This window comes from Chenopodium quinoa, unplaced genomic scaffold (assembly GCF_001683475.1).
Source record: "Chenopodium quinoa cultivar QQ74 unplaced genomic scaffold, ASM168347v1, whole genome shotgun sequence".
Lineage (NCBI taxonomy): Eukaryota > Viridiplantae > Streptophyta > Magnoliopsida > Caryophyllales > Amaranthaceae > Chenopodium > Chenopodium quinoa.
Window position 1 is genome coordinate 678002 of NW_018745177.1, and position 16156 is coordinate 694157.

At 35.7% G+C, this 16156-nt stretch overlaps 2 pseudogenes; one reads left to right on the top strand and one right to left on the bottom strand.

Annotated features, from left to right (window-relative positions):
* The first annotated feature begins 2399 nt into the window (after nt 1–2399).
* On the top strand, nt 2400–11951 carry LOC110710798 (annotated as a pseudogene).
* On the bottom strand, nt 11883–15673 carry LOC110710854 (annotated as a pseudogene).
* Between the last annotated feature and the right edge of the window lie 483 nt (nt 15674–16156).

A 16156-nucleotide genomic window follows, 5' to 3' on the forward strand; every position in this document is an offset into this window, starting at 1 on the left:
CTTGGCTCTCCTGGAACGGGTAAGCTGCAATTCTGTGAGCATTGTGTTTATGGAAAGGAGAAGAAAGTAAGTTTCTCTACTACTACTCACATAACTAAAGATATTCTTGATTACGAACACTCTGATTTGTGGGGACCTAGTAGGGTCACCTCTTATTCTGGAAAACGTTATTTCATGTCTATCATTGATGATTTCTCCCGTAAAGTCTGGGTTTATTTATTAAGGCAGAAAAATGAAGCCTTCTTCACTTTCAAGAAGTGGAAAGCTCTTGTCGAGAACCAGATTGGGAAGAAAGTCAAAAGGCTTAGGACTGATCGTGGTTTGGAGTTCTGCGAATATGAATTTCAAGAGTTTTGTGCTCAAGTCGGAATTGCTAGACACAAGACATTGCATGGGAAGCCACAACAAAATGGAGTTATCGAGCGTATGAATTGAGCTCTTCTAGAAAGAGCTCGATGTATGCTCTCTATTGCTGGATTGTGGCATCGCCGAGATTTGTGGACGGAAGCAGTATCCACGGCAGCATATATTGCTAACTGTTCTCCACACTCTTCCATTGACTTCAAAGTTCCAGAGGAGATATATTCAGGTACAACAGTTGATTACTCTCCTCTTAGAGTATTTGGTTGTACTGCTTATGCTCATATTAATGATGGCAAATTAGCTCCTAGAGCTGTTAAATGCTTTTTCATTGGCTATTCTTCTGAATCTAAGGGATATATATTGTGGAATCTTGAGTCTAAGAAAGTCATTCTTAGTCGCGATGCTACTTTCAATGAAAATGCTATGATTAAATCATCTAGTTTGGAGTCCTATAGTGGAGAACATGAAGATGGTGAGAAGGTGGAGTTTGAGATTAGTAGCCCTTCTCACACTACCGAAGATGATTCTTCATCAAGTACACAATCTAGCCATGATGGTGATACTCCATCTACCAGTGATTCAAGCCAGCCACAAAGCCCACAACAACAACCTGATGATTACAATCTTACAATGGATCGTTCGAAGAGGCCAATCAAAAAGTCATCAAAATACTCGAGTGATGAGTATCTTATTGTCTATGCATTATCAGTTGGTGAAGAAACTCCAATTGGAGTTGAACCATCATCTTATTCAGAGGCCATCACAAGTCCCGACTCTTATAAAGGGCTTGTGACGATGAGTGAAGAAATTGAAAGTCTTCACAAGAATGACACTTGGGATTTGGTCAAGCTTCCAAAAGGTCGAAAGGCACTCACTTGCAAATGGATTTACAAGCAAAAGGAAGGAATCCCTGGAGTTGAACCTGCAAGATGGAAGGCACGTCTAGTAGTCAAAGGATGCCATCAAAGAGAAGGTATTGACTTTAATGAGACTTTCTCTCCTGTTGTTCGTCATACCTCTATTAGAGTCCTTCTTGCTATGGTTGTTATGTTTGACATGGAGTTAGAACAACTCGATGTCAAAACTGCCTTTCTCCATGGTGAACTTGAAGAGGAGATCTATATGAAGCAACCCGAGGGATTTGTTCCTCCAGGAAAGGAGAATCTTGTTTGTCGCTTGAAGAAATCCTTGTACGGCCTTAAACAAGCTCCCAGACAATGGTATAAGAGATTTGACTCTTTCATGGTTGGACGAGGTTACACACACAGTCGATATGATCACTGCGTCTATTTTCGGCAGCATAATGGTGTTTACATCTATTTGTTGTTGTACGTGGATGATATGCTCATTGCATCTCGTGACAAGTCTCTGATTGACGACTTGAAATCTAATCTCAACAAGGAGTTTGAGATGAAGGACCTTGGAGCAGCAAAGAAGATCTTGGCATGGAAATAAATCGAGATCGACAAGCTGGTAAGTTGTTCCTATCTCAGAAAAATTATATCATGAAAATTTTGAATAGGTTTAATATGAACAACTGTAAGCCTGTCTCTACTCCTCTTGCTGCCCATTTTAAGCTATCATCAGCATGTTGTCCTCAAACTGAGGAAGAAATTGAGAAAATATCTAGCACTTCGTACGCTAGTGCTGTTGGTAGCCTTATGTATGTTATGGTTCGCACAAGACCCGATTTAGCATGTGTTGTGAGCATGGTGAGCAGGTACATGCACAACCCTGGAAAACAGCATTGGAATGATGTTAAGTGGATATTTCACTACCTAAAAGGTACTGTGGATCTAGGGTTGGTATATGATAGAACCCTAACATCTTCTACTGATATTGTTGGGTTTGTTGACTCTGACTATGGCGGTGATCTCGACCGTAGAAGGTCTCTCTCTAGTTATATCTTCACTCTGTGTTCAGGTGCAATAAGCTGGAAACCTTCTTTACGATACAAAGCTCTCTCTACAATTGAAGCCGAGTATTTTGCTGCAACTGAAGGTATAAAGGAGGCTACACGGTTGTGAGGTCTTGTCATGGATCTTGGTGTCTCACAAGGAGTTACTAATGTGTTTTCTGATAGCCAAAGTGCTATCTTTCTTACCAAGAATGATGGTTATCACAACAAAACCAAGCATATCTCAGTCAAAATTCACTATGTCAGAGATACAATTGCTGAAGGAGAAATTGCTATGAAGAAGATTCACACTTCTGAAAATCCTGCAGACATGCTCACAAAGCCACTTCCTACCACTAAGTTCGATCATTGTTTGGACTTAGTGGGTTTCCATTCTATCTAAGGCCTTCGGGGCCCATACGACGAGCCCATGAAATTTGGTCCAAGGTGGAGAATTGGAGATTGTTAGATGTGGCCCAAAATTTCATATGGACCAAGTTTTTGTAGAATCCTAATACAATTCTTCTTTCTTCTAGAGTATGTCAAATATTCTATAATTATGTTGATTATTCTAGAAAATGGCCAACTTTCTAGAAGCAATATTATCATGTAAGCAAATCTAGAGAATTCTTCATACATCTTGGGGCATCCATTACCACCGACCTAACCAACTATAAATAGTTGGAGTTTGGCTCATATTGAGGCATCCAACCAATATACATTCAACCTCCATTATACAAATTTGCCCACTCACAAAATTACGCATCCATTTACACTAGTCTCCCTAGTTAATCTCCTCCTTGTAATTTATTCCACTATTTTCTTTTCTTTTATTTTGAGAGTTTAATTGTAAGAGTTGTATCTTAATACCCTATTATTAGGGTAACTTTGTATTCTCATTTTATTATAGTGGAATCTCTTTGGTGCTCGTCATCGTGGGTTTTTACCTCTATTTAGAGGGTTTTTCCCATGTTAAAAATCGTGCTCTTTTTATTGCTTATCTTACATTTTACCTTTAATTTCTCGTTCTATTTTACATTTCTGTTGCGTGCTCATACCCTAACACCGTGTTTCAGGTATCTCAACTCAAGAAGGCTGTAGGAGATGTCCCGAGCTCACCCACCATTCCCGATCAAATTACCCCTGAGATTGAATTGGTGGTAGAGCCCGAGAGTGTGTTGGCTGCTAAACACAAGGTTGGTCGTCCTGATATGTGCACCATGTTAATCAAGTGGCGCGGATTGCCTGAATTCGAGTCTACCTGGGAGGATGCCGCGACTATCACAGAGAGATTTCCCACCTTCCACCTTGAGGACAAGGTGGCTCTCTTGGGGGGGGGGGGGAGTGTTGCAATGCACCCACCTCCAATCACACTGACCTACAGCAGGAGGAGACCAAGAAAACAGCAACAGCAGGACAACAACCCACCTCCCACAACGGCTCCCTAAAGCTGCAGCAAGGAGCAGGTCACCCTTTTTGCCTATTACCTTTTACCATGGTAACTTAAGAAGAGGACAAAGAAAGAGGAGGAAGAGGACAAGAAGAGTAGATGCAACAATTGAGGCACTAGGCCAAGTAGGAACATTGTAGTAGAATTATAAATAGCTTTTGTCTCAACTTAGTTCATCATCTAGAAATTTGTAATAGAACTCATGGAGAGTTATGACATAAATCCATAGACGATGTTCTCAAGCTTTTAGCCTTTTGAGCCGATTAATACAATCAATCTTCCAACTTTATTATCGTGTTAACCACTAGTCAGTTGCAAGGCAATATTTATTGCATTTGGGGGGGGGGGGATGTTTCATGCTCCATGGTTGATTTGGTTAGGCAGAATAATAAAGCTAAAAAAAAAATGCATGCTATATGTGCCATTCAAAAGGACACTACCTGTAATGATATCCTACAACTAAAGCAACCAATTTTCTATTAATCAATTTTTATTTAAAATTCCTCTTCGAAATTATTAACTCTCTAACTTAAAAGTGAGCCTGATCATATTGTCCAATTGTCAATATTATTATAGTTTAGACATGGCCTCTCTATTCATCGTATAGTTTTGCTTAATATGTGGGATTCTGAAAACTTCGGTTGGATCCTAACATTTCTTCACTTATTAGATTCACATTTATGGAACATCGCTTGGAGGCTTCTTAGCACAATTGTTTGCTCAACATCGTCCAAGACGAGTCAAATCATTAGTTCTCTCAAATACAATCTTGGATATACATACTTTTGCATCCTCTATGCCTTGGGCTCCTATGTAAGTGAAATTTACTTTGTTATATCAGCTTTCAGCCAACTGATATTGCAAGTTTGCAACTCCATACAATATTTTCTAGTGAATTCCCTTTTTTTTCTCACCCATTTTAACATTGTCTCTCATTGTGAGGCTAAAGATTTTAATTTGTGAATGGCTCTAAGTGCTGCAATATTTTACCTTTTGTAATTATACTTTCTTGTGGATCTTTTAAATAATCCAAGTAGCTAAAAAGATGAGTATTATTCACAAAATCCTTAATGAGAAATTTATGTTCACATCAGCATTGAAAAGACACAAGCCTCAGAGACTTGGTAAATTATTGAGAATTGTATTCTTTATATTTCTTATTTAATCCCTTGAAGCCGTTGTAGGTTGATGATTTGATTTCCATGGACCCTATGAAAATACTACAGGATCCCAAAGTTTAGTTGCATGATTGCAAAATTGATGTCTACAAATAAACTAATAAGCATAATTATATTTTTGGAACTTTTGCCAGAAATATTGGAAAATAGAGTATAACTGTATTATACCATATTTTGTTCACTCAATGTCCCTTTCTTTTTGTATGTTACTTAGGAGATGCTCTGATTATTGTGCAAATAATGCAGTGTGAGTTGGGACCTTCATTCCTTTTGGAACGATATGTCTTGACGGGTATTCGAGATGGCCCCCACGAGCCATTTATTGCCGATTCTGTTGATTTTGTTGTATCTTAGGTGAAGTTCATGATGAGGAATTCTAGGACTCTGAAGAAAACCCCCATACTCCCGGGGTAATATTGTTTTATAGGCCTTTTGTACACTATGTATTTCTTTCTTGTACAGTTGTTCTTGGCTGTTTCTTTTGTTCTTTTGTGCAGCCTTAGGTGTAAGTTTGTTAGTGGCTTGCTTCTTGTATATATTGTAACTTTTAGGTTTGCCAATCCCTAAGGATTTGAGCACCGCTTTTGCAGTAAATACAGAGAAAATATTCTCCATCTTTTGCTAGTGAGAGAGAGGAAAATATTCTTCAAATCATCACAGAACCTGAAATCTGAGTAAATAGCTTGGATTTCTACATGGTATCAGAGCAACCAGGTTTAATCTTCCTGAAAGTTTAAATTTTTAATCTCTTTTATCTGTTTTCTTTGCTCTCTTTTCTTTCAAGATGCCTGATAATGAAGTCCCTGATGCTCAGATGAACTATCAGGACCCTTTGTTCCTATCACATTCTGATAATCATGCTGCTTCCTTAACACCAATGTTGTTCGATGGAAGTAATTTTATGATATGGAGCAGAAATGTGAAGCTAGCTTTAGGAGCGAAGAAAAAGAAGGGATTTATTGAAGGAAAGGTTCCTAAACCTGCAGCAGGTCACAAAGACTACAACAGATGGGAGAGAAATGATTATATGGTGAGGTGTTGGATTTTTAGATCCATCACAGACCAGGTTGCTGGAGGGCTAAGCCTTATGTAAACCTCTAAGCAACTATGGGATGATCTTGTTGAGAGATACTCAAAGAGTAACATACCTCTCTTGTATCAACTTAAGAAGGATTTAGGGAAGCTTAAGCAAGGTGAGATGTCTGTGGGAGAGTACTATTGCAAGCTGGAAAAATTATGGGATGAAATGTACAACATTGAAGCTATACCAGAATGTACATGTGGTATAGTGGCTAAATGTATATGCAGTATGTACAAGAAGATGCTGGGAATGATCGAGACAAATAGGGTGATTCAGTTTCTAATGGGACTGAACAAAGGATATTAGAATGTTAGAGAGAATATTCTCAGCATGGATCCTTTACCTAGTGTCAACAAAGCCTTTCATCTGGTGCAGCAAACTGAGAAGCAAAAAAGGGTCAGTAGTGAAATGCAAGAACTGACTGAATCATCATCTTTTCAATTTCATAAGGACATCAGAGGATTTGGAACTGGAAAGAAGACTGAAGGTGCAAACCAAAGAAGGGAAATCAAGAAGTCAAAATCAGATGTGACTTGTGATTTCTGTAAGAAGAAAGGTCATGATAGATCAGGCTGCTTTGAGATCTATGGCTATCCTGAGTGGTATAAAGGAAAGAAACATGCTGCAAATGTAGGCAAGGTGGAAGAAGATCCTGATTCTCCCTTATATGAGGAAGAATATGAGGCAGGAAATGGTGGAAACAATAAGCCAAATGCAGGGATGATATCTGCTGTGGTGAAGGAAGTCATGAGAGTTTTCCAAGAAAAACAAGGAGCAGGAAGCAGTCAAGGAAAGGGAAATGCCTTAAGCAATTTTGCAGGATTTGCAGATATAATTTCCTTTTCAAATGTTGCTAGCTTTCATGAAAATTTTGATTACAACTCTTGGATTATTGACTCTGGGGCTTCAGACCATATGGTTGGAAACAAAAAAACTCTTTATCAGTCTAAGGAGTTTAACAAGACCAGTAAAGGTTGTTCTACCTGATGGAACAATCAAAAGGGTATTGCAGATAGGAACTGTGAATTTGGGATCAAGGATTGTCTTGCATGATGTTCTGTACCTCCCTGAGTTCAAGAACAATTTATTATCTCTTTGTAAGATAATCAAATCCAGTAACATCAGAATTATCTTTGATGAAGATGGGTGTGTGTTTCAGGACCCTATTAATGGAGAGAGCTTGGATTTTGGGAGAGTGACAAATGATCTATACAAGTTTAATTTGAAGAAAGAGAATAAACAACAAGAAGCAACCAGCAAGACAATCTTAACAGAAAGCTTGGTAAATAATTATGAGATTGTGAGTTGTAATAACACTATTTCTTTAGACACTATGCATTCTAGACTTGGTAATGGTTCTTTGTCTAAAATGAAACATTTAGATTTTTGTAATTGCAAGTCAGTTAAGGTTTTCTGTTGTGATACTTGCTCTGTCTCAAAACATCATAAAGTTCCTTTACCTACTAGCAATAGTATAGCTCTTAATATCTTTGATTTGCTGCACATTGACTTATGGGGTCCATATAGAACTCCTAATATAGATGGTTCGACATATTTTTTAACTATAGTGGATGAATATAGTAGAGACACTTGGGTGCACTTGCTGAAAAATAAGGAAATTGTGAGAGATGTGATAGAGAATTTTCTTGCATACACTGAGAATCAGTTTGGTTTGAGAGTGAAGACCATCAGATCAGACAATGGAACTAAAATTGTTCAATCTGAATGCAACAAAATGTTTTCAAAAAGAGGAATAGCACACCAAATAAGCATTGCTGGTGTCCCTCAGCAAAATGGTTGTGTAGAAAGAAAGCATAGGTATCTTGTGGAAACAGCAAGGGCCTTAAGAATACATGCAGGACTTCCCAAAAGATTCTGGGGGGAATGTATTCTTGCAGCTACACACCTGATAAATCTTTTGCCAAGTGCTGTAATAGGGTGGAAGACACCTTTTGAAAGACTAATGAAGAAAAAACCAGATTATGAACACCTAAGAATCATAGGTTGTCTTTGTTATGCCGGTGAAGCTAGAAAGAATCCTGATAAGTTTGCAGAAAGAGGAATTAGATGCATTTTATTGGGATATCCCCTTGGACAAAAGGGGTATAAACTCTATGATCTTGAGAAAAGAAAGGTGTTTACTAGTATTCATGTGAAGTTCAAGGAGGAGATCTTTCCTTTTCTGCATCTGAAAGGAACAGAATTTGAGAACAAGGGAAAATACAACAGCATTCCCTTGGTTAATCAAGATATTCAAGTTGATCTTGAAGGTGAAGAAAGTGTTGATTATGAGAACCCTTAAGAAAATGTTGCAAGGAATGATGACGAAACTGTTGCTGTTCAAACAGAACAACAAGCAGAACTTGAAGACAATCTTGAAGCTGAAATGCAGGAGGCAGAACAGTTAACTCCTGTGGCTAGAAATTCAACCAGAGACAGAAGAATTCCTAGCAGGTTTAAGAATTTCTAGGTGGATCTTCCACCAAGTAATTAAATTGATCATGATGATCAATCCCCCTTCTTTAATGTTCACAAGCTCAATGAGAAAGAGTTATATGACAGTGATTACATAGCCTCTTTCAATAATGTAATGAAAATCTCAGAACCAAATGGGTATTCTCAAGCATCTTCAAGCAAAGAATGGACAGAGGCAATGCAAGAAGAGCTGACTGCACTTGAGAGAAATAAAACTTAGGAATTCTCAGAGTTGCCATCAGATAAAAAGTCCTTAGATTCAAAATGGGTCTATAAGGTTAAATATGACAAAAATGGGAAGGTAGTGAAACTGAAGGCAAGATTAGTAGCTCGAGGAGACAAGCAATTGAAGGGAAAGGATTATAAGCATACCTTCTCACCAGTGGCAAAGTTTGCCAGTGTGAAACTTCTGATTGCCCTTGCTATAGTTCAAAACTGGAAATTACATCAACTTGACATCAATACTGCATTCCTGCATGGTTATATTGATGAAGAGATCTATTTGAAGCCTCCTCAAGGTTATACAAAATCTCCTGCTGGAAAGGTGTGTAAGCTCAACAGGAGCTTGTATGGACTCAAACAGACCTCTCGACAATGGAATAAGGAACTCACAAAGTTTCTAAAAGAGAGAAATTTCAGTCAAGCAACTAGAGACTACAGCATGTTCTCAAGGATACAAAAAGGGAAGCAAACCATAGTTTTGGTTTATGTGGATGACCTTCTCATCACAGGAGATGATGAGAGTTACATAGGTGTTCTAAAGGAGCAGCTAGACAAACAATTGACCATCAAAGATCTGGGAGAGATGAGATACTTTCTTGGATTGGAAGTTTCCAGCACTTGCAAAGGAACTCTGTTAAACCAGAGGAAATATGTTTTTGATGTGTTAGATTATACTGGTCTCAGTGAATGTAGACCTGTTACAACACCTTTCCCAAAGCATGTCAAATTATCTACTCAGGAAGGAGAAATTATGACTGACCCTAAGAGATATAGAAGCTTGATAGGAAAACTTCTCTATCTTAACTTAACCAGACCAGATATTTCTTTCTCAGTGCAACAATTAAGTCAATTCATGAGCTTCCCTCGAGAACCTCATTGGCAGGCAACTTTACATGTGGTAAAATACCTAAAGGGTACTTCTGATTGGGGTTTGTTCTATCCCAACAATTCCTCCCTTAGTATCATTGCCTATAGTGATGCAGACAACGGATATTGTGTCTTCTCAGGTTGATCTTTAACAGGCTTTTGTGTTTTCTTGGGAGGAAGTTTGATTTCATGGAAAACTAAGAAACAGGCAACAATTTCTAAGTCATCATGTGAATCTGAGTATAGGAGTATGTCTCAAACTACAAGTGAAGTGGTTTGGGTGGATGGTATTTTTGATGATTTGGGTTTTGTTATTCCAAAACCAATTCCCCTGTATTGTGATAACAAAGCTGTAATGCACATAGCTGACAATCCTGTCTTTCACGAGCGCACCAAGCATCTATCCAAAGATTGTCATTATGTTCCTGAGAAAATTGAGGAAGGTTTCATTTACACAGCTTTCGTGAGATGCTCTCTTCAGCTAGCAGATATAATGACCAAGTCCCTCACAGAACAGCAGCATAAATTTTTGTCTTTCAAGTTGGGACTTGTGTCTCATACCCAAGTCCAACTTGAGGAGGGGATGAAGAAAACCCCCATACTCCAGGGGTAATATTGTTTTATAGGCTTTTTGTACACTATGTATTTCTTTCTTGTCCAGCTGTTTCTTTTGTTCTTTTGTGCAGCCTTATTAGGTGTAAGTTTGTTAGTGGCTTGCTTCTTGTATATATTGTAACTTTTAGGTTTGTCAATCCTTAAGGATTTGAGCGCCGCTTTTGCAGTAAATACAGAGAAAACATTCTCCATCTTTTGCTAGTGAGAGAGAGGCAAATATTCTTCAAATCATCACAAAACCTGAAATCTAAGTAAATAGCTCGGATTTCTACATACTCTAACTGTTAGAGTCATAACATATGTTGTTAGAGTCATAAATGACTCTAACGGTTAGAGTCCAAGAATTCCTCATTCATGATGACTCTCTCGATTAATCAACCATTAGATTCTATTTCCATTCTGGTTTCAGTTATTAAATAGGGTCATAATCCAGAGTTCTGTGCAGCTGATGCATTCTTTTTATTAATTCATACTTTATTTTTTTATTATTATTTATATTTTTTATATTTTTTGTGAGGCAGGTATTACTTTGTAGCAACTTTCTTTATTTCATTTTTCTTTTTAAAAATCTAAGCATGTCGCTATCCTCAAGAAAAGGCCCTCTCTACCAGATACATCTATAACAATAATGGATGTATGTTTCTCCCCTTATACATTTATTTATTATTTCCGTTTCCGTTATTGTTTGGCATGATTTTTTTTCACAAGAATTTTGTTTTGTTTGTCACCTGACTATGTAATACATTATACATAGTAAGAGGTTTTATAATTTTAAAATTTCAAGTTAGGATTTGGGAGAAACATGTATTGGATACTAAGATGGGAACACAGGGAATATTTTCTTAAAAAATCAAACTGCATGAAGCTCTCTTAGATATTTTTTTAACAAAAATAAACAGTTGGTAGGTTTTTCTTTTCCCTGTCCTTGAGGTGGATTTTTTCACATGGCATATGATTTTCGTGTACATGTATTCATGTTTGTGACCCTCTGCCATGTCCCCAGACAAATGACTATTGTGCGATTCCACAAGAGCTTAAAGATGAAGTGGGTGAAAGGTATCCTGAAGCCAGACGAGCATTCATAAAATCTGGGGGGTGATTTTCCATTCTTGTCACGACCTGAAGTGAATTTGTATCTTCAGGTATTTTCCAAATCTCTCTCTCTCTCTCATCAGAATTTACTTTGCCTGTTGGATCACCTTAGTGCTCCCAATTGTTGGTGATCAGTTATGTGACACTTGTGCTTGGTACAACAGTTGCATCTTAGATGTGTTGGAGTAGAGCCTCAGCCAGACATGATTCAAGGTGCACCTAAACCCACTGATGTTGGCAACCCTTCTGCACTAAAACAGAGAGAATATGATGATTACGGATCCAATGATGTTGGAAGCTCCAGTGATCCATCAAATAGTGAACAGAGAGATGATAGTGGTAATAATTTTACCAGATAATGATGAGCATGAAATAAAAAAAAAACTGCCTAAGGAGAACGAAGACAGTTGTAAAGGTCCATTGGGAGGTGATGAGAGAGAAGATAAAGATGATCCACCCGGAGACGATGGAGGATTCCCTAGGGGTCCCTCAAATAACAATGAAGCCAAGATTGCCAAGGATCCAATTCAAGATGATGCTGAAAGCTCTAGAGCAAAGAATAGTGGAAGTACAAATTCCGACGACACTCCTAAAGATTCAGAGTCAAGGCTCTTTGCTTCTCTTTCAGATGATATGATACCTAGATTCTCAAATGAGCAATGGCCTATAATATAAAGTCTAAGCCTAAGGAAATCACTGTTATTCTACTTGTGTGGCTTTCAAAGATTCGATTGCAGCTCATACATCAGCACATATGCTTCTGAAAGGGCAACCATCTCAGCTTTTGTTTCAGAAACATGCAAATCCTGGACCTCATACCTGCAATTATTAAAATATCCAACAAAAGAAAGTGAAAAAATGTCTGACTAAGTCAAAAATTAAGACTACTACTCTTAAGTTTCAAATGTAAATTAAGCAAAAATTCACAAAAAAAAAAAAAAAAAAAAAAAAGTTGCGAATCCAAGATAATAGTAAGAAAATTACCATTGATCCTCCGACTTTCTTTGAACGCGGACTTTATACGATCCTTGGATAGGCGTGCCTTCATGGACAATATTTGCCATTAGATCATATTTTGACCTCAATTTCTCGGCATCTTTCATAGCAATGTAATCCTTCATCTCAAGGTTTTTCACTGGAAAATTAACTACATACGAGAAATTTTTTTGAATCAGGCTACTTTGCACTAAAAAATGGAAGAAGAAAATGATGTGAAAATATCAATAACAAGATGAGATCATATACCAATGGTAGGATTCTTTTCAACGAAGTTGTTGGTAAATCGCCGTAGGTACATAATAACGTAAGGTGGTAGTTTTGTGACACGATACTGCATCTTAGCTATTTGAGGATGCACAGCTTCTGTTATGGTCTCCCTATCAAACTTCTTCAATATATTGAAAAGTGGAACCTGCACATTACCATTAGAATATAATTGCATATGGAAAAATTGCATCAAAAAACAAAGATTATAATAAAGGGGCAAGAAGGTATATATTATTGATTGGAAACAACAAGCATAACCATTAGAATATAATTGCATTTACACTTTGTATCAAACGATCTTTTTTAACAAGTACTCGTTATTTCCAAATCCTCAACACCATATATGCACAGACAACATAAATCATAGGCTTTGAGCAAGGGATACGTACCTGAGGGATTATATTTTTCGCCAAGGCATCTTTAAAGAGTGGTGGAGGTGGCAAATCCAGGTCAAGCATTATAAATGGCACTGTGAATGTCTCTATGTGAGCATTAGAATTTTCAGATGTACCACCATCAGTAGTTGCAACACCATATTCTCTTATACCTTTACTTTGGATCTCCTTGACAACTTCCAATTCTCCCTATACATACGTTGTGAAAATTAAGTTAAATTCCATGTTACTCTAAATCTTCATTTTATATATATATATAGGGGAGGGATCCGGTGAGAATATGTTCATATGTGAGAATTCATACTTATATGAGAACTGATTTAAAATTTAGAACATGTAAGTAAAAATTTAGAACATACGAGTTAAAATTTAGAACATGTGACTCAAATTAAAATTTTGAACATATGAGTAATAATTTAGAACATTTGTGTGAATAATATGTTTAGAACATCTGATTTAAGAATTAGAACAAGTGATTAAAATTTTATAAAATTTGCTTTATGATATTTTTAACATATGAGTAAAATTAGAACATCTGATTTAAGATTATGAACATGTGAATAAAAATTTAGAACAAACTGATATAGAATATAGAAAGTGTGAGTAAAGAATTTAAAACATACGAGTAAAAAAAAAAGAACATACGCTTTAAAATCTGGAACATATAATTAAAAATCTTAGAACACACCTTTTAAAATTTAGAACATCTAAGTTAAAATTTTGGGACAAGTTATTTAAAATTTATGACATCATACTTAACTAATTTATGATTTAGAACATGTGAGTACTAAATTAGAACATTTGATTTAATATAGAACACCTAAGGAAAAGTTTAGAACATCAGATTTAAAATTTAGAACATATGAGTAAAAATTAAGAACATAAAGAGTGTTCTCACATAAGAAAAATTCTCACATGAGCCTTCCCCTATATATATATATATATATATATATATATATATATATATATATATATATATATATATATATATATATATATATATATGCTACATTTGACCAAAAAAATGTGAGCCTTTTTGGTCAAATGTGGCAGATATTATAAGACGGAGGGAGTAATTCCTTAAAAACTACTTGGAGATTTTGCATTAATTAATCGAGTTTACACTTGAACATGTGTCTATTACCTATACCCAAGGGAGAGTTTCGCAAGTTAGATGTACTATGACAAGACATACTACCATAGTAGCATGCAAGAGTACCAATTAAATGTATTGAGACAAGACATAATACTAGCATAATAGCATGCATGCAATTGTATCAAGTTTGTACATAAATAAATAGATAGAGATATTACTTGAAAGCATTGGGTAATGATGCTTGTATTGTTGTTTGAACTTGTGAGATGCAAATATAGAGTATCAAGGAGCCAAGACATAAACTCAACTGGGTCAGATTGTACACCCATTTGAAACCGATTATCACTATCTTTAATCACAGCTTGTAAAAATTCATGGGGGTTCACCTGCAATGATAATGATTCAATTAAATTATACTCATTGCATCTACAAGTGAAATCATCTATATTGAGATTTACCAAGTGACGATGAGTAATCATAAATCAAAAATTGAAATAACCAAAATCTACTAAAGTTTTTTGAAATTTATATATGCTAATATATAATATACCTGTCTTTTAAAATTTTTTGGATGCCAAATTTTTCGAATGAGCTCTCCGAAACGATGAACTAGGGAAAATTTACAGTGTTTGTAATTCTCTGGCACTAGGAAAAAGTTCCTCAAAGGTGTAACACGTACAAGTGCTTGAATCACAACGTTGGCAAAATCAGCTTCCTTCAACTTATTAAGTCCAACCTGAAAACAGCATATTTTTAAACTATTACATAAAACACTTTAGGAACTAGAAAATTTAACAAGACAGAAAGAAGAGTATTACTTCTTCCTTTTTTTTTAAGAACTATATTGGTAAAATTATAGTGGATAAAAAACTGAAAGAAGTAATAGTTATGTGAAGTGAAAGTGAAAGCGAAAGTGTAGCGGGTAAAAAAAACTAAGGAAGTAATATTTAGGTGAAGTTAAAGGATATACCAATCCAGGGAGGTAAAAAGAACAATTAAGAGCTCTCGACCAAAGCTTGCTTTTTATCTAGCAGTTCAATCTGTTCCGAAGTAAACCTGATTTTACAAATACAAAATATCAAAGATAAATCACCAACAAAACAAAACTTATAATATATAAGTTAAAGATACACATTGAAATATATAGGTCATTGAATACTTCTTCTGTTCCACAATAAAAAAAAATTAAAAATAAACTTAAATGCATAAATGATTGTGGAACGAGGGAGTATTATTAATTTGATACGGACAATATATTAGAAACAAACCTTGGATTTAGAACGTGGCGAATATCATCTAGAGACGAGTCAAATATTTCATATCCATCGGGAAGACAGTAAAATTTCTCCGTTTGTAAATTAAGAAAAACATGATGTTTGTAGTTACGGCTGTGTTCAAATGCATGTGAGTCGTAACGCTTTCCATGATAATACTTGCCGCATACCAAACAAGCATAAACATCCTCCTTTTTAAAACACTTGGAACAATGCTTCTCGAAATCAAAATCTAAATTATGCCTGTTTACCGTATCAAGGTAAGGGCAATAATCCATCTTCACCAAAACATCATTATCTCTCTTTCTCTTTGCCATGGTTTAAATTGTCAAGGCTAAAATCCAATCACAAAACAAAAAAAAAAATCCTTGTTAGAAAAACTTAATTAAAACCATCAATCACTATTTTAGTTAAATATAGCGAACATTAAATTTATTTGCTTTTTTCATACTAAAATAAATTATGTGAATAAATAATCAAAATTAAACATTCACATATTGTTAAAATATAATTTTAAATTTCACAAAATTACGGGAAATTATAATATAAAATACTAAAAATGGAAGAAAAATAAATTTAAAAAATCCTGTAAGATACCTAGTAAAAGAAGGAAATAAAATACACTAAATATGTAGTACCAAATATAATAGGCATAACAAAACATTAAAGATAGAATAAAGCAAACAAAGAATAGATTTTTTAAAGATAGAAATAAAAAATATCACCTTTAAATTAATTTAGTTTTGGGACAAAAAAGCAATCAACAATGTTCTTCAACCAGACAAAATTAATTATAATGATACATGACAAATGTTATTACCCACAATTAGATCCACGAGATGATACATGACAATGTTATTACCCACAAATTAGATCCAGGAGACC